The 19,840-nt window shown below is 29.0% G+C and overlaps 1 protein-coding gene across 1 annotated transcript in view; it reads left to right on the top strand.

Annotated features, from left to right (window-relative positions):
• The first annotated feature begins 3,444 nt into the window (after positions 1-3,444).
• Positions 3,445-19,840, top strand: part of LOC100159478 (filamentous growth regulator 23) — a 59,004-nt gene continuing 42,608 nt past the window's right edge. The window contains exon 1 of the mRNA XM_001942901.5: positions 3,445-3,787. The gene's annotated coding sequence lies outside the window, so the exon portion shown is untranslated. The remainder of the gene's footprint in view (positions 3,788-19,840) is intronic.

Genomic DNA, 19,840 nt, shown 5'->3' with positions numbered 1-19,840 from the left:
CCGGGCTTCGCCCGCTATCATGGTCGACTTAGCGCCTCGAGCGAACGCGCCCGCGACTTCCGTCCGCCCTGCGGGGCAGCCGTTAGAACGTTGTAGAGGTGACCAGTGGCCATATACCAGTTACCAATATCATCAGCACCACCAACTCGCCATCACATACCCCCCACATCGCCTCGTCTTGTCCGATGCCTTTTTTTCATTTAAATTATTATTTTTTGTTCTTTGCTATTTTTTTGTCTCATATAATATATTTCATTTTTCGGCATTCAAAATTGTAAAGCATTAAGCATTAATTTTCAATCTTTCATGAGATTATGTAATAAAATCATTTCTTCTATACGCAGTGAAATGTTGTTCCTTATTTTTCGTATTAAATAGTATGGTTTTATTTATTTCAACAGAATAATGGCCCCACAGAACATGATCGTGTTCACGTGCGGTGATTCACAAAGAATATTAATACTAACAATTTTGTTGATACGTACCAAATCTCAATGAAATACATTGAAGGTATTGGCCACGTGAGAGTATAAGTTTACTGTATGTAGTGACATTTTTTCTGCCACAAAATGTGATAAAAGAAGAAAAATAAATTTAAGAAAACACGCACACATTATTATAAAATCAATCCACTCATCGCTCGGCTCAGAATTCAAAGCAATAATAATAATAACTATAGTTTTTGTTGTTGTTGTGGTATGAACACTATACATTGTTTTTTCATAACAATATAGTACTGCGTCGACCCGTTGAAATGATTTTCGAATGAAAATAAAATTTGGTCTCAAAGCATCATACGATTTTGGTTCAATATATATAAAGAATTAATGATGTTATAAATTCAGACTTTAAACGATAAATGTTAACTTAAAAAACAGTTATAAAAGATGAAAACTCAAAATAATAAAATATTTGGGTAGCTTTAGTATAGATAACGATTTATTATGTATACATACGTATTTTCCAGACGTTTTAGGAGCTTGCATCATTTTTCTTATAATTCCAGCAATCCCTGTTGTAGGAGCAGAACAATCATTTTCCAAACTAAAACTAATAAAAAAATACTTAAGAAACGCATTTGGACGAGTGTGTTTATCTAGTACCTATAGCAATTTCAAATATAGAAAAAGAACGAACTAAAAATCTAAATATTGAGAAAATAATTGACAATTTTGCCAAAGCAAAAGCGAGAAAAGATATTTATTACAAATTACAATAGCATACATCTTAGATATTTATGTAATAATTATGTTAAATAAATAATTTATTATTTAAAATTACTCTTAAATATTATATTACCTATATGTTAAAATATGGTTATAAATTTATAATGCAGTTTGATTTGTAGTAAAAATATAATGGTATTATAATTTATAATACTGTAAATTGTTTTTGTCACGTCTGCCCCGAAAGTTTGGTTTTCGATAGCAGTTGAAGTGTTTGAAAGCGTCCATTTTCCGTCCAGCGGGTGGTAAAGTGGGAATCCCTAATTGTGCCGGGTGGTAAAGTGGTAATTCCAAAAAGTGCTGCGCGCATATTTCACGCACGTATACTCTGCATAAACAGACACTAAAATCTATACTATAATGGTCGTCGGTCCTTACAAAACATATGCCCGTATGCATAGTAAATTTATGTTTCACATATTAAGACGTGTTATACTATGTGTTATGTGACACATAAATTCACTATGCATACGGATATTAAAGTTTTGGTTACATCTTATAATCACATTATAACCTCCATGCGTGACGCTTAAAATAAATAAAACCAAATCGTTTCTTTCATGAAATATTGTTGTCGTATAATTATAGTCTAGTTGTTGCATAGATCCCTGCTTTACCTTTGCCGTGATCGATGAATGCAGAGGCGTGACAAAAAATAGTATGTGTGGCTCGTGCGGGAAGGCAATTTCAGTCTTGGGCGTCGCCCGGGACTGTAATAGCTCACTTCCCACCCTTGCCACACAATGTACTATTTCAAGGGGGCCCCTAAATTTTCTTTTGCACCAGGGCCCTCAGAGTTCAAGATCCGGCACTGTCGATATAGTAGATCATACATTACCACTATACCTATTGCAAATACACTCTTCATTATTAATTTTTTTCTCTATTATCATCAATATTAGACAGTATTATAATGACACACTATCATGAACAAATTGTAAAAAGTATGATTATTTTTTAAAAATGTTGATTATTTTTAAATATTAAAAGTTAGTACAATAAAGTTTTTCAATTGTAACGGCATAAATCATGATTTGATAATTCTTAGTGCATTTTTTATAGTATTATTTGCTTGTAGCGCATTTTTAATGATTAATACAATATTCTTAATATTATAAATATCGATAAAATTAAAAATACGTGGGATTTTAGTCTCGTTGCGTTCGGTACTTAAATATTTAATATTAGTTATACTTCAGACTTTCAGAGTCCATTCAACGTATACCTAGCTATTGTAACTATAATTGTTGTTATTAGTTATTAGTTACCATAATGTTATATAGGTAAATATAGTAAAAACAACTTGCGGTTTCTGTCAACCATCAAAATGATAGAAATAAATTATATCAACAAATTAAAAAAAAAAAAGGATAGACGTGAAGAGTTTAAAGTTGAAACCCTTGTTAATATTTCATATGATTTATATCTTTTAAAATAATTATTTTAATTTAAAATAAAATAACTAAAATGTTCAATATTAAACAAATCTGTGAATAAAAAGAGAACAAGTTGGTACTATTATAATATTTAGTTGTTTTTTTGTTTTAAAGTTCATCATTTTGTTATGTTCAGTGCACAACAACATGCATATTTAGTGTTTCTTACCAATTGTATTGAAATTCGAGCTCTAGTCATTGTTTTAAAAATATTAATCTGAAATTCAGAGTTCTACGAAAATAAACGACTACAGAGGACGTAATACGGCGTGTTAACGAGAGCGGTTCACGTCAAACCGAAATAAAAAAGCACCCTGTACGACTGTATCTACACCAGGTTGGTAGGGTACCTAACCCAACCTCACCTGTATATTATTATATTAATATAACTTATAACGCATTAACGCGTTTAGATACTGCAGGTTGGATACAATCATATATTCATACGCGATATTATTTTCCGTCGTAGTTTTTCTATTTTTTTTTTCTTTCTTCGCGGACGACCGCCTTGACCCGGTTTTTTCCACCGCGCGAGAACGGCCGCATCTCAGTGTAGTCGTACATCATATTTTAATGTACCTACCTATATAGTGTTATGTATTATGTTTCTTCCCCCGAAGTTCGGCCGATCACAATAATAGTAATATTAATAATAATAATACGATTACGGAGTCTCCGGCTAGCGCGAGCGCGCGTGTGTGGGTGGGTGGGTGGGGGGCGCCGGCGAGAGAAAGGAAGACGACACCCTCGACGTGTGTGCGTCTGGAAACATCATCATCGTAGTCGCTGTCGTCTCCTCCGTCGTCCATTCACGTCCGTAATCGCGAGTTGGAAACACTACCGGTGCCCGAGCTGCGACTGTTACTGCTAATATTATACTCGCCGATAATACTTAGCGCCGCGAACACAGCACACACGTTACATATATTATTTCAGTATAATATTGTATTACATACCTATACGGCTAGTCGACGACGTGTCTTGTGCCGAATTTAATCGACTCGACGGATACAACACACACCACACGCACCGTCTTGCCTACCTCGGCATAGAGTATATATATATATATATATTACATACGCCCCCGCACTCGTCGAACCGATCCGCCGTATATTTACTAAACCGGTAAGTGCCAAGTCGATAACTAGATAATGTAATATTATGATTATAATGTTTGATCTGTATAATATGGGTATACACGGGCCATCTCGTACAATAATAAATTATAGACGTATCATATTATATATAAAATACTCGTTTTGTATATTATATACCTATTATTATATTAGGTAGATATAATATTATATCGATGACATCGAACCACGACCACCACACAATATCAATACGCGTGTATTGTGTACGGTGTACCTATATATTATGTATTAAATAAAAAGTTATTTTAGGTTTTGAGCTGATGTACTTTTATTAATTGTTCGTGTTATTAAACTTTGTTATCACCCACACTACAAAATATATAAGTGGGCGCCTACCTATAACGATCGATTATCGTAATAATATAGGCATTGCAATGTTAAACAACATAGGTAACGTTTATTTAATGCTTTTTAAAATAATAACATTATTATAGGTACCATATCCACGCATAACTGCACAATATGTAAATTCCAGTTTGGTCGGTTACTATTCATATTTTACTGAATAATTTATGTAATACTTATTATCAAAATACTTATTTCTGATTTACGATTTGTTTTGTGATTTGTACCGTAAAAGTTCACCAATATGCATTCATTCGTTTCAGTCGATATAGCGAAAACCAAAAAGTTATTATTTCTAGATTAGGCCATTTCTTTAAATTAAATTATATAAGTACCTATAATGCGTAGCATAATATTATTTGTATGTGTTTTTAAATGATATGACGTGTACGCCGTTTGGTAATTGTCCTATATACGAAATATTTTTTGGGTTGCAATAAATCGCTCAAATTACCGTAATTTTCAGTATGATGGTTATGGTATACCATTATGATACGCATTTATAAAAAAAAAAGTAATAATATGCTCTGAATAAGTTGATATTACATATTTCTTCGATTTTGTTTTGAAACGACTGCTCAGAATATTACGATGAACTAATTATTATTGTATTTGGCCACGATTTGTACTGTGAATCACTGCACGATTATGACCACGGAATAAGGGCATCGCAGAACCCTGTAGTTTGGAAGCATCATGACTGAAGCGATTCACGATAAATGTACTTTCAGTTTTTTTCTTCTTCAACCAGTATACAACAAAACAAAACCTATTCGATATCAAATAATATGATCTGAGGTAAACATAGTGAAGTAGACGTGCTTAGTTACTTTATATTTCGAAAACAATACCGGAGGGCTCCGTTTATATTTGTCAATTCGTTTTGTGTTTTAATTTATTATATTGTACATAGTATATAAATATATAATATATATGATTATGTTTTGTAATTTTGTCGCTTTATGTCTTGTTTTTTTTCGTAATCATCATTTATTATTTTTAGTGTGCCAAAATCATCGTTTAAATTGTAGGTAGGTAATTTGGATTTTATATTAAAGATATATTATTATCATTTAAATTTTAAATAGTTATACACTAAAAGGATTATAAGACTTAAAAAGATGCTAAGCTGTTGATATGAATACTTAATCATACGCAGTAGTAGCGGGAGGTAGTGAAAGATATAGAGAAGAAGGGTTTGTTTATCGGGATGGTCTAGAAAGCTAAAACTTCCCAAAAAAAATAATTTATTCAAAATATTATGAAACAAATTATGAAATTGTACTTAGTAAGTATATTATTTGTATTATATTAAAAGTCCATGACTGAAAAACATAATTTAGGATTTCTATAATTCGTATTATAATCAAAATTAAGAAAAAAACAAATACCGTAATACATTATTTACATAATATAATACGTGATGTGTTAACTTCGAAAGATTTTTTTTTATATTACAATAAATAATCAAAATGTAATTTTTTTTTTTAAATGTAGTGCAATTGTATTTCAAAGAGATTCTTTGACATTGTAATAAATAAATGATTTACCCAAGTTGGATTATTTCCAAACGTATTAAATTGCCGAAACAGGACAGAACGATGCATATAGTGTTATTATAAGTGCTGGCGTAGTTGTTTATTAAATACTCTACACAAACACAATAGGCGTACTATTGAGAATGAGACTACTTTTCACGCTCACCTTTAATGAAATATGTATAGCAATTTATTTCTCTCTGATCCGGAGGCGTATTAAGTTTAAACGAAATAATTGCTTCAATAAGTTATATAATGTTGTATACAGTACTTCTTTACCCATACTACTAATAACAATGGTCAATATATCAAAAACAAAATATTTTTATTGGTATACATCTCAAAAGAAACGACCATACAAAGAATACTATCGATCACACAAATATAAAATATTTTTCTGAACGTTTTTAACAAACAAACATCAATAGGTAATAAAAACAAAGTTTACTTAATTTATAACGTCTCCGTAACAAATAGAATATTTAAATCTGTTTGTAACTCTGCAATTGTTTGAACTAGTTGTTTAGGTATTGCATTAAGACGTAATATTTAAAGACGATTAATCGACAAGATTATTTAGTCTATGGTCTTATTGAAGCGTTAATACAATAGAATTATTATGAATAGGTATGATATGTTTTAATAAACTGTGATTGTTAAATTGTTAATTAGGGCATCAAAATATTACTTAATCCAAAATTGTTTTCATATCACGGTACATGCATTATGTATCTATGATATTATAATATGTATTATGTGATTTCAAATATACCTAAAAATAAAAAAAGAGAGCTGATATAGTGATATCAATATATTATTTCCATAATACTTTGTACTCAGTACTATAATGAAATTGCTGTTTACGGCACTTCTTATACTTCATACTTAATTGAATTTACCACTATGAAAATACACGAACGAGGTTCAAGATTTTCCATTCAACGTCGGATTTAAATTTATACATTTATACATTTAGAGTATTTTAAAGATTTTGAAAATTGAAACTATTTAATTATTAGTTATGCAAGTTAAAATTGTGACCGAAGGACTAACCTAACTTAACGAATAACAGTTCACATTATTGGAGGCAATCGTAAAAAGTCATCACAAGAACCGTTCAAAAATGTTAAAAATATTAATATGATATTATGGATTAACGTTAACACAAATACACGTAAAGCTCCGTTCTGAACATCTTACAAATGTTAGAACCAAATAAAATGTATAGGTAATTGTATTTTAAAAATCAAAGATTTTAATTTTTAACTTTTAAGACAATTCTCAATTTTTCTTTCGATAATTTTATTTTTTTTGTTAATTATTACTTTTAATAACTAAATGCATTTATTTTTGAATTTAATAGTAGTCACTTTAAGGTATGGTAAAAAATAGTAAATTTTCACACAACCAATCTAAGATTGATAGTTTTGATTATAAATTATTAATAGGTAGGTACTATCGCGTGATAAACTATTATATTACCTATGTGTATCAACAAATGTCGAATAAAAACTGACGTTTTAATTACATTTTTGGATTAATTTGTTCATTAGATTAAAAATTATAGAAATAAAATTAGAATCTATCATAAATCTAAATCTAAGACAAGAAGTCGATAAAAAGAAAACTAAATAGGTACCTATACTTATCTAAACTATGGTTCAAATATTTATAGTCACGGGGTTTAGAAGTAACGTATCGTATTATTTTTAAACCATCTAAAATGGATCCCGTATAGGATTAAACCTAATATCAGGTGCTCACATTATGACCGTTTAAAGCTATTATGGTTCTACTGGCACGTGTTCGAAAATAGTAGTGAACCGGTTGTAATCGTTCGGCACTAATAAAATGGCTCCAAGCGTTTCCACGCCGCGTACGCAAGGAAACTAATGTGAATTTCATTTATCATTATTTCCAGTGCACTTGCGGCTTCTCCGGGGTTATACCTATATATTATATGAAATATCCGTGACGTATACTTACGAGTTGATAAAGACCAGCTTGCAGCTTGCTCATTAACCAACTGTGGTGACCTATGCTCGATTTTAGTTAGTCAAACACGTGCGCTTATAACTAATCGATTGTTACACTTACAACCCATCAAAAATCGTTTTTATTCTCTACTGTTCACGGTTTGAATCCGTTCAAAAATACAAATTATATAACTATATACAAATGGCAAGATTTGATTAGATAACATACGTACGTGTGTTATAATATAAGTAAACATCGAATATTTTTGGAAATAAATTAATTCATATTAAACTTTTTGAACATAAAAATATATACTCAATAAAACAAAATATTTTCAATTTTCATACTATTATGTATTCATTATTAGTATGCATTCATTATTATTAGTTAAATGGTACATAGTTTTATGCATTGGAAGTAGGTATATAAGTAGTACAATTTTCGTGCCTATCAAGTAATATTCAGCCTGTCGTTAAAAAGCAGGAAATTATTTGGGGGAAGGAAATAGGCTAAACCTAAAGAGTAACTGGCCACTGCGTTATTGTTTGGCACTGTTTTGATTGAAAGGAAAGTATACAAAAATAGTTGTGTCATGTTTTGTGAATCAAAGTAGTCGACTATAGGAAATAATTCGTAACAACAAACAGTATAATATTTATCCAAGTTGATTATGATGAGAATCAAAAAATAAGGTAGGTTTATCAAGCTGTGTCATAACTTTATGGCATACATATTTTAATAGTTTAAATTATGATAAAATCATAAAATATTGGTTGATATATTATCTATACAGGTAATATGTAGTCATACTACATAGTACATAATATGGAGTTGTGGCTGATGACTAAAAGAATATTATAAATATTATAATATTATTTATCTTGGTTTAAAATTTAAATTTCTTAATATATAGGTATAACTGTATAAGTGTATAACCTTGTGATTTAATTTAAATCTGATATTTAGTTCATTGTTATGTTGTAATTGTAAAATATTATTTAAGAATTTATATGATTTTCACCAATATTTATGTTTATCTTACGATTTTTATTGTTATAAGTACGTATAACCAATAATATATTATAACTATAGGTAATCATCAACATAATATAATATATATAGTGTTAATATATAATGTTTCGATTCCATACCTATTTTTGTAATTTATTTTTTATATAATTAATTATTTTTTCAGTTTATATACGTAGGTATTAGATATAATGTCCTGTAAAAAAATAGTTTAAAATTAGATTAAATCTTCCAACTCAATGACATTATAATATGTTATGTATGTAGGTATACAAAATATGTTCAAATCTTGCTTTTATTTTAGGTAGGTATTAAAAAATTATATTATGACCTTAAAAATACAAATACACTAATGTTATTTTTATATAATATGATACTGTATCTAGGTCCATGGTCTTTTATAATTATTGTCTAAGAGTAAATTTTTTTCCTATCAGACTCCGTCATTTTGTCGTGACAAATAGAAATCCAAATTATGCTCGCTAAACCCATCAGTCTCGGAAGGATTTCAATTTGTAGTCCAACACGTCTCCAACATATAATTAGTGCAAGGATTTGCATTTGAATTTTGTATTATACTTTGAACTTATTGTTTGTTGTTTTATTTAATTTAATTTGTGGGGTCGAACGGTCGGCCTCCAACTGTCATGGATGGAATGCTGAAGATTCTCTCACTTCGCTCTAATGACGTTTCACAACTTCTTTCTTATCGCGATAATGTTTGCTTTTGTTTAAGAAAAAAAAACTGTGACACCGAATCCCCGAGAACTGCCTATATATTTCATAACACAGCAAAATCCACGGCTTACATTTTGATATTTAAATTATAAAAAACAAGATTATTACATGACTAATGTAGTACAATCGGAGAAACAAAGTAAAATTATCTGTTAAAAGTTTCTCACGTTATTTTTATTCTCACCTATAAATTATACTTACTATCGAAGAAAGGCTGGATTGCGTGATATAAACTTAACAAGTTACATTATATTAAATACAATTATATTATGGATAAAGTAGTACATAATATACTAACATTTAAAGAATAATTAAATCATTGAGTTTATTTTCTGAGTATGGTTTACGTACATTACTAAAGAATATAAAGACTGATTCACCTATTAAAAAGACACTCTACATTTGAACTGTTTACAATATTTAAGTAACGATTTTATACTAAACCATTATATAGACAAATAAACTACGAGTATTTGTAGCTAACAGTTTTCGGATACAATATTACTTTTATTTTCATAAGCCATTTAATTTTGTATCTATAATTTCAAACAAATTTGCAGTGAATGTTCAAGTATTTTTGAAGCCTTGGAATTGTATTTAATCAATTTTTAAATTATTAATGTCCAAAAAGCATCAATACAAAATAATGTATTTTATCATAATCCTTCAATTAATAGAATGACCTTCATTATCAAAGATTGAAAAGAAATTGCTTGCCAATATTTGCTTTTATTATTAAATAATATATAGTAACTATCTATGTGGCTATATATTATGAATATTTTAGGACAATTACGTAAAAATTATATTCAAAATTATATACCTACTTCAAGCTTTCTAAATTAATTTTAAGTTTAAAAAAAAATAAAAATCATGATTCTATTATTATTTGTTTATATGTAATTATTGCCTTATATTTTTATGGAGACATTTTTCTCATAGTACCTACTTAATATTATTGTAATCTTTACTATGTAGGTACCTATTATATTATTAGATATAATAAGCAAAATATCACTACATTTTCTATTTGTTTATTAATTTAAAAATACATTTTTAATTATTTATGTTGATACTTACTTCATAAACTAAGTTCTTTTTTGGTTTCGTAGTATTTATTAAAAACCTGTAATTAAATGTACGAGCGTTGGGTAATTATATACATGTTATATGGTTGAACCATTACAGCTAGTTGATGAGTTGATCCGTTTTTGGATTATTTACGTACCCACTTAATGGATTTGGCAAATTAATTACATGAATTCATTATATGCGCATACAACCGTAACTCACTTGTAACAGCGGCCTATTATAATTTATTTCAATAAAACAGTAATCATATTTATAACATATAGGTACATGTAGCCGATTATCGTCAGGTCACGCTTCATCATAATTTTTCAAATCGCTAAAACGGCCCTCTGAACAGCTACCACTTCTACTAACCATGCGTTTAGGTCACCGTGTCTGTAAATTAAATGTTATTACTATATATATATATATATTATTACTGTATTATAATAATAATACGTATGACGGATTAAGTAACATACGTGCCAATCGTGATTAAAATACGTCGTTCATGACCCATTTGATCCATTAAATAATAAAACATTCAAGTTGCCCAAGTGCGTATACACACAGCTAAGGCACTAACAAAAAGAATTGCTCGTGTTTTGTACTTGTATACCACGCGTGTGATTAGAAATATAATATTAGATAGGTAATATATAGTTTTCATCAGTTTCCACTTTTCAGTAAATTCGCGAGCAAACGATGATTGAATACTGGGATATTGAAATACCAAAATCAGCGATCACAAAATAGTGTACCTATAATCTACATATTAATATATATATAGATCATCAGTGGACTATTTATTAACCTAAGTCTTAAACTTGAATTTTTTTATTTCCGTTATCCGAACAACAAGCGTATATTATTCTAATGAGTGTGTACAATTATTTAAATTATGATTATACGCTATTACACATAGTATTTTAAATTATAATAACAATTAGGTACCTATATGCAATCGAATGTAATGCGTATAAATATATGGATGCAAATTTAACGGCAGGTAGAAAAAGTGCCGGGCACATTAAATATGCAAGATCAAACATGTGCACCTATATATTGTATACACGCTTTGAAAACTTGGGAAATTCAAGAAAAGAATAATAATTATTATGAAAAACGTATATTTGAGCAAAACTTAATTACTGCCGCGTGGGTGTAATATCAGTGGAAGTCAAACGAGATGTAGGGGGGACGAGGAGATAGATCTCCCGCGACCTTTTTTTCAATGTTTTATATCTGATAAATTATATTTTTAGTAATTAAATAGTGCATGTTAAAAAATCAGTCATATCGTTCCCTCCCTGTCATGATACAAATCATTTGACCGCCAATAGCTGGTAATATATAAATATTAAATGCAACTATTAATCGGACGATTTTAAATTATGTATAATGTATATCGAATTAAAAATATCGTCTGATTATAAAATCTATGGTAGGTACCTATTTTATGCATAACGATTACATTATCGATTTTGTGTTTGAATGGTAAATAATAAATTCTAATATCCGGGTACTACCTAGCTACCTAGCTACCTACTATAATATATTATATTTTAAGATAAAGCGTATCAGATAACGACGTTTATATTTTAAATATTTTCTAAGTCTTTTTCATAAAGTCATAATCCAACTTAACTTATCGTTTAATTTCTATTTATGCATAACTATATTTAGAAATTTCACTAGGCACCGCATGTTATACATTTCAATTTACTTGATTAAATAAATAAAAAAAAATACAGTTAGGTATATTAACATTTGTGGTTCGAATAAACACCCACAATGAAACTATTTAACTGTTAATACACCGACAATAACAACAAAATATTACATAAACACGTTAGTTCAAGTAAAGCGTGTGTGGTTTTTTTTTATGGTAAAGAGCTTTCAACGTTTATTCCATTATAGAGTCATGTATAGAATAGTATATCAGTTGTACTAAAATCCACCAAGTTCTCGAATCCGGTCATAAATCGTACGGACTCTTAACTGATTTTATCAAAAATAAATTATTTACTACCGGCCGATAAAATACACATGACTGCAGTGAAATCATAATGAAACCGCTGCTGTAGGTTATATGGCCGTTGCGTCACGCCAAACTGGAAACGCAATAAAACACAATATTTTTAGATAACCCATCATAAGGGATCGTTGCACGGACATTGATTACCTATACTATTATTATTATCATTATAGGAAATAATATATTTAAGTATACCTATAACTATACCTGGCTACCTACCTACCTATTACTGCAGTGAGCCGATTATGAACAATTGTGTCTGCTTGTTGTGTAACTGACGAGGTATATAGTCTCGTCGGAAGCACGAAAAAATGTCACGGGTAAGAAACTATAGGTATAATAAGAACTAACAAACAAAAACCTGTTATTTTTTCTGAACGTCTTTTTCCTCGATCGTCGTGACTGCCGGTTTTTTAAAAATATTTTTGCTCTTCTCAAAACACATAATATAATATTCTAATGTGTGATATTATGTATGAATTTATAATATGACATATTAAATACAGTGGTCTCCATGGCTTATAATTATTATTACGTTAAATGTTATCAATCGTTTATTGTTATTGAAAAGTCTAAGTACGGGCCGAATGTGTGCCAATATAATAATATACGTAAATAGTAAATTACCTAAATCAATTACTTTGGGATGAATAATAGAGGTCGACGCGTAATGTTATCAGTTTCATAATATCAATGGATACTTACACACTATCAAAGTTTCTGCCTTATAGCTTATAATACAAATACGATACACGTGCAAACTTTTACGTGTTGGTTGTACCGAAATACACTACACTATAGTGGAATGATAGTTGAGGCAGATATATATTATATATTTTGCGTGCATGTCGTGTGTATTGAAGTGTAAAAATGATTGAAAAAGAAGTAGGCACCTAATATAAAATATAATTCGTACGTATTTCCATTTTAATTAATTTTTTTAAATTAAATTGGTACTAAACAATGTTTATTTTAAATAATAAACACATTTTATAACTATATAAATATTCGATTCAATATCCAAATCATACACGTAACATAACATTAATATAATTTTAGATTCTGAGCGGAGCGATCGATGTATGGATTTTAAATAATGTATGTTCTTTTTAATTTTTGTGTCTGTTATTACCTTTTGGAGCTGTAAAAATTCTTAGATTTTCGATATCTTTATAGTAGAAAAGTGAATTTAGTTGGTATTTTGGGAGGTTAAAAGTAAAATTCCAAGTACTTTTCTTAATAATTCCGAAAAAAAAAGATAAACGAACATTTATATATTTTACGCAAACCGTTTTTGGAAAATTGATTTTCTTATTTTATTGTAATTCAAAAACGAATAACCGTAGATATTTGAAATATTCGGCAAATGTTTATTTTAGCATCTTCTATACATGCTAGCTATAGTTTTTAAAATAGTTATACTGTTTTTTAGGTATTTATAGATACTTGAAATTTTTAGATTCTGAGTGGAACCATGAATGTTGAAGTTTTTGTTCTATACAAATGTCAAAATGTAATGCAAGGTTATGTGCATAAGCGGTTACCTTCTTTCCCCCTTTTTTTTTAAATTTGACACACGTTTTGTTGTTTTTTTTCAATTTTGTTTGGTGTTATCGTCCAGTTTATGTTATCAGTTTGATCAGAAGGTATCAAAGCGATTACCCCACTATAAATGTCGACCACTTTATTTTTATGTTATACCTACTATTAAACTATCTATTTTAATATTATAACATCTTGAACTATTATTGAATAAACCTTCAAATTTCTGTCATCATCATTTGAAATCACTTTGATATTATATTATGATTAGAGTCTAATCATTAGACCACACTTAAGTACTGAACGCATACTATATTACCCATGCCATTAATCATTTTTATTTATCAATACAGCGCACGAAACCCTGTTTAGTGTTTACCTATACACTCGATATTGCGGTAAAATATTTATATATTTATTCCATCATTATTATACATTGTTACCTGTCGGGTGTGAACGGAATCCTGTACTTATAAGTTATAAAGTACAAACGCAATTTCTCTGTACCTATAGGCTACCCGCACTTATAATTTATAATGTAACCGGTACCTCTCACAGAATGGATAATGGATATTACCTATATGCATACACGTATACAACAGCTGGGTGTCAAATAATTTATTAAAATCTATATTTTCTTCTGGATTTTTAGCCATTTTTATTTACCGGCCAAAGTCTATTATTGCTAACCTATTTCGTCTTTAAAATAAAAATCTCCATCATGAAAACCCTATTTATAAAAATCAATCAACGTTTAAACTTTTTGAATTTTTGAATGATAATTAATAATTTCAATAAGAAAATAAGATAATAAAGAGGTATAATGGAATATAATATTACTATACGATCGGTACTATTATTCTAAACAATTTTAAATCTTTAATTAAATTTAAAAAGCCTGTCTCACAAATCGACAATGTAATTAATTAGTTTTTACACCGTGGTTTCTTTTTCCTGGGGATGTTTTTACGCATAATTTACCTACTTTTGTGTAATACTGTTAATGTAAGTACTACATTTAGCCTTTTTTTGCCCCACAGTAAATATTGTTTAAACTCTAAACAGTATTTATACAAAGACTAGCCACGCTCAATTCCAATTATTTGTATTACAATAATAATATTGTCAATCTGAGCGAGCATTTTAATGTTTATACTGTCCATACTGATATTATGTGATGTTATATAATATAATATGGTACCTATTAAGTATACCGCAGTATACCCATACCTTGTTATTATGCATTTATTATTTACATAATATTAATCAATCGTTAAAATGCTGATGTACCTATTGAAAATCCTTGAAAAATGAGAACTACTTATAAAAATAATCAAGTTTAAGCTTTGCATATATTTTGTTTTAAAAAAGTAAAGAGAATACATAACGAGCTTATGTTAAAAAATTATGTTTATTGTATTTATTATATTTTTTTATTATTATATTTATATGTGTTTATAAGCTACTTTTTAAAATGGATAATCCTTTGTAGCTATAAACTTCGAGTTTTTCTAATTTCATTAATTCCTATATTTTACATGTTTTTCAGCTTGAGTTCATTATTATAAATAATTTAAAACATTGCATAAAAAGTTTAACGCAATGAAAATCCTTGAGAATATGACAAAAAAATCAAGTTTATTATACTATATAAAACGTTTTACACCCATTGAAAAAATACATTTTAATGAACTAAAAATTAAAACACACTTAAATATTTATGTGTAAACGCTCATCGTGTAAATATCATTATTTCAATAGAATTATATTAATTTAGTTCACTTGAAAATAACATGATGTTGACAAAAAGATCAAAAATATAGTTAACAATAATGAATACATTATTAAAATATATTTCCTACATTATATTAATATTTAATACTTTAATAATATAACAAGGTGTTTCTCACATATGGCCATAGGTACAATTAGGGATGAGGGAGTTAAGCCCCCCTAGTTTTTTCATCATATTTTAGTTTAAAATGTTAACTACCATTGTTTGTGCTGTTAATTCAATTTTAGTTCCCCAGAAAAATGTCCCTATAGTTACGCCTATGCGTATCGCGGCGTTCCTATCACCTACACTTGCAATATGAAATTCGGTAATCCTAGTATGACATATTCCTATATACTATTTCATAAATTGGATATATTCCTAATCCTATAATATTACATAAACCTATAGCGGAGGAAAATTCGCTTATTGTGGAAAAAAATTAAAAACTGTAAGAATATTATTTTGCTTCACCGAAAAATGTGCGGATACATGTGTATAGTATACACTGTATACCCTAATCTTCCCTCCCTTGGTCAAACACCAGCAAAGCGTGTGTAGTGTTCATAGAAACAAATTAACTATAGAACAAACCGAAAAAAGTTCAATAGCGTTGTCAGAAACTTGGTAGGTACAATTCAAGGCTGGGCATTAACGAGTTAAAAATTAAAATTAAGTTAATTAACTCGTTACTTTTTTTTTTCAAATTAATTTTTAACTTAATAAGTTACTTTTTTTCAAGATTAACGTGTTAACTTCAAGTTAATTTTATTTCAAAAATATCTAAATTAAGTTAATTTTCGTCCGAAGAATAACGCAAATTTTTGAATGTGTTTTACTTTGATGTATCATTTTAAATTTACCCAGTAATTTTCTTGGACGTAAAGAAAAACTATCTAATTAACCATATAATATGACTGGAATTTTTTATTTTTGCAAATTAGCAAATTTTAACTTTACACTAAGTTAAGTTATTTTTTCTTCAAAGTTAACTTTTAACTTAACGAGTTAACGAAAAAAAATAAGATTAACTTTTAACTTAACTTAACTTAATTACTTTAAAATAACTTAACTTAACAAGTTAAAAAAAGTCGTTAACTTGCCCAGCCTTCAGGTACATCAAAACAGGCCAGTTCTTTCCTAAATATATAAGGATAAGGGTATAAGGATTATAATAATATGACACCAGTTTTGTACCCAGTTCACCACAGCATTCCCGTTTATCGTGAGAATATCATTATGAATCCACGGTATATGCATATAGGTCAAGATATCCCTCGTGCGTATTACAGGCACTACCTTTTTTTTTATTTATTTATACCGATCGACAACACCACTATTGCGTGACACTGGATGGTTCGTGTATACTCTATATTACGTTGTATATTGTGCATAAATAGAATACCCAAAGTATAAAATATTATTATGTATATATGAGACGGTCTCCTGCTGCAGTGAGTGCATAATTCACTTTTACGCATGTTAGAATACGACCGTAAAGTTTTGCAACCATGTTATATTGTTTTCGCTTGTAACCCAAAATGTTGATAATATTATACAATCTACAATGATGGCCATCGGATCCACCGTCAGCTGCCGATGGTGGTCTTCTCTCCTACGACTTACGAATGTGCACAACTCGCGTTCGTCCCACGAGCGCATCTCTCGCTTCCTACGAACGATTGTTATTACTTATTACACATATTATTATTATTATTATATACGTTGGTAACGCATTCCGACTCATTGGCCGTTTCATCATAATAAATAATATAATATACACACTCGTGAATCATCGTCGGATCATGGTCCATATAGATCCACATCATCGTATATTATTTGTATAATATAATATATTATGATCATACGCCGCACTTTATGTTATGGCTTTCACTCGGTACAGACGTGCACTTCGAAACGGGTTGAAATCGAATCTATCCGAAACAGGCACGTATTAGCAAATTATATCATCATATCAACTCGTAATGAAACGAGGTTCGTTAAAATAACATATTATTATGCGTGTATATTATTACTACTATTTTATTATAGATAGGTACATTAGACACTCGCGATTTTGCAAAACGTAGACCACTAGTTATGAGACTTTAATATTATTCAACTGAAAATACGCTAAGATGTCCGTTAACTCAAAAGTAAAGTAGAATCGGATTACAAAATACAAAATTGCACTTACCATATATTATGGAAAGAAAAACATAATAATTTAAATATGCTTTTTTGGAATAGTAGAATAATATTTGCAAATTCCCAGAAATATTTAATAGGTATAACAAAGTTATGAGTATTAAACAGTTAAATATCTAATGATATAATTACTTAGTTAAAGACTCAACTAATTACATCCATAATATGAATTCCCATGTAACTAAAATTTAAATAGACATTACCTATATAATATTATCTAATACAAAACGTAAGACCTATTTAACGTGATATTAACTTTCGTTATACTTCAACATTTACATAATAAGTTAATATAATCGTACATAAAAATTTTTAAAATTCCAGTTTTATTTGAATTTTTATTTAGACATGTTTAGTAATTTTGTCTTCATAAATTAAATGATAATATTTTATACGTACATATATTATAATTATTGTATCGTGTTCGTACGATATTATTCTTTCACAAGTTTATAAAAGCAAACTCAGAAACATTTATTTTAGAATTACAGAACTGTATTAATTTTTATCGTATACACCTACTAACACGATTGTTACTTTCCTACTGCACTCCGTAAATGCGTATTACTATAATATAGGGACAATATAGTTTTTGTAAAATAGTATTTAAAGCTCCAACTGTGGATAAAGTATTCTTAAGCTATTGAGATTGTATATACTAGTTTTCAATAAACGATTTCTTTACAGACTGCAAAATGATACAATATATTAATAAATTATTATCGCTGTGTACGAGTATTATAGTAGATACAAAAAAAAACATTATCATACGACGGTATAATTAAATATTTTTTTTTTTATTTGAGTTTCGTAATTTTTGTCTACACAATAGTATTTCGGTGAACAAATATAATAGGCTAAAATCAAAAAAAGCCGTGTAATATTAGTATATTATTATACTATAATCATTGATTATAGTATTATACATAGATAGTATGATAGCGTATATAGTCTAGTATCCTTATACTATATATAATCAATGCTATATAATGCAGTAATAGATATATAGGTGCACGTGTTAAAATATAGAGGCTTAACGCACAAACGCGACACTGATAATATTTTCAAAGGTTGCGGGTAAAATAATAATGATAATTACGTATAATACACGATGTATTTAATACATAAATTATAATATTCTGAGTGACCAAGTGTGACATAATTTTGTATAATCTCATAATATGCATAAAATAGTATAATTTAAAAAAAAAACATAATAAAATATTATAACATCACTCGGTCGGGGGACCTGGCCTGATATGTTGCATATTATATTATTATTATTATTATTATTTAGCGGATGTTGTGTTGCAAAGGTGAAGGTCGATTACACTGTTCACACACGCGAACACTTTTTTTTTTATTGGTGGCGTCTTCTATTATAGCTCGGCGTGGTACCCATCATCGCACGATGCACACTGCACAGTCTCACAACTTTCCCCGATATTTATTTCCCGACATTTTTACGCATAACTCCTCGCTTGCGATGTCGTCATTGCGCAACTGTAAAATGTATATTATAATATTATTACACGCGCGTTTAATACCGGGCCATCTTCCATACCGGCTACAGACCTTCCTTCCTGTATAGTATTATTATGTTTAGTATAATATAATATATTAAAATATTATATAGGTAATAATATATCCGCGGAGAAGACGCGATAACCGACGAATCCGGTTGTTACGATGCGCACACTGTGTACGGACACTCGACGATAATAATAGATGAATAATATTATTATTAATATTATAATATATTAT

The sequence above is a fragment of the Acyrthosiphon pisum genome, chromosome A2 (genome assembly GCF_005508785.2).
Source record: "Acyrthosiphon pisum isolate AL4f chromosome A2, pea_aphid_22Mar2018_4r6ur, whole genome shotgun sequence".
Classification (NCBI taxonomy): domain Eukaryota; kingdom Metazoa; phylum Arthropoda; class Insecta; order Hemiptera; family Aphididae; genus Acyrthosiphon; species Acyrthosiphon pisum.
This window is presented reverse-complemented; position numbering and strand designations above follow the sequence as displayed.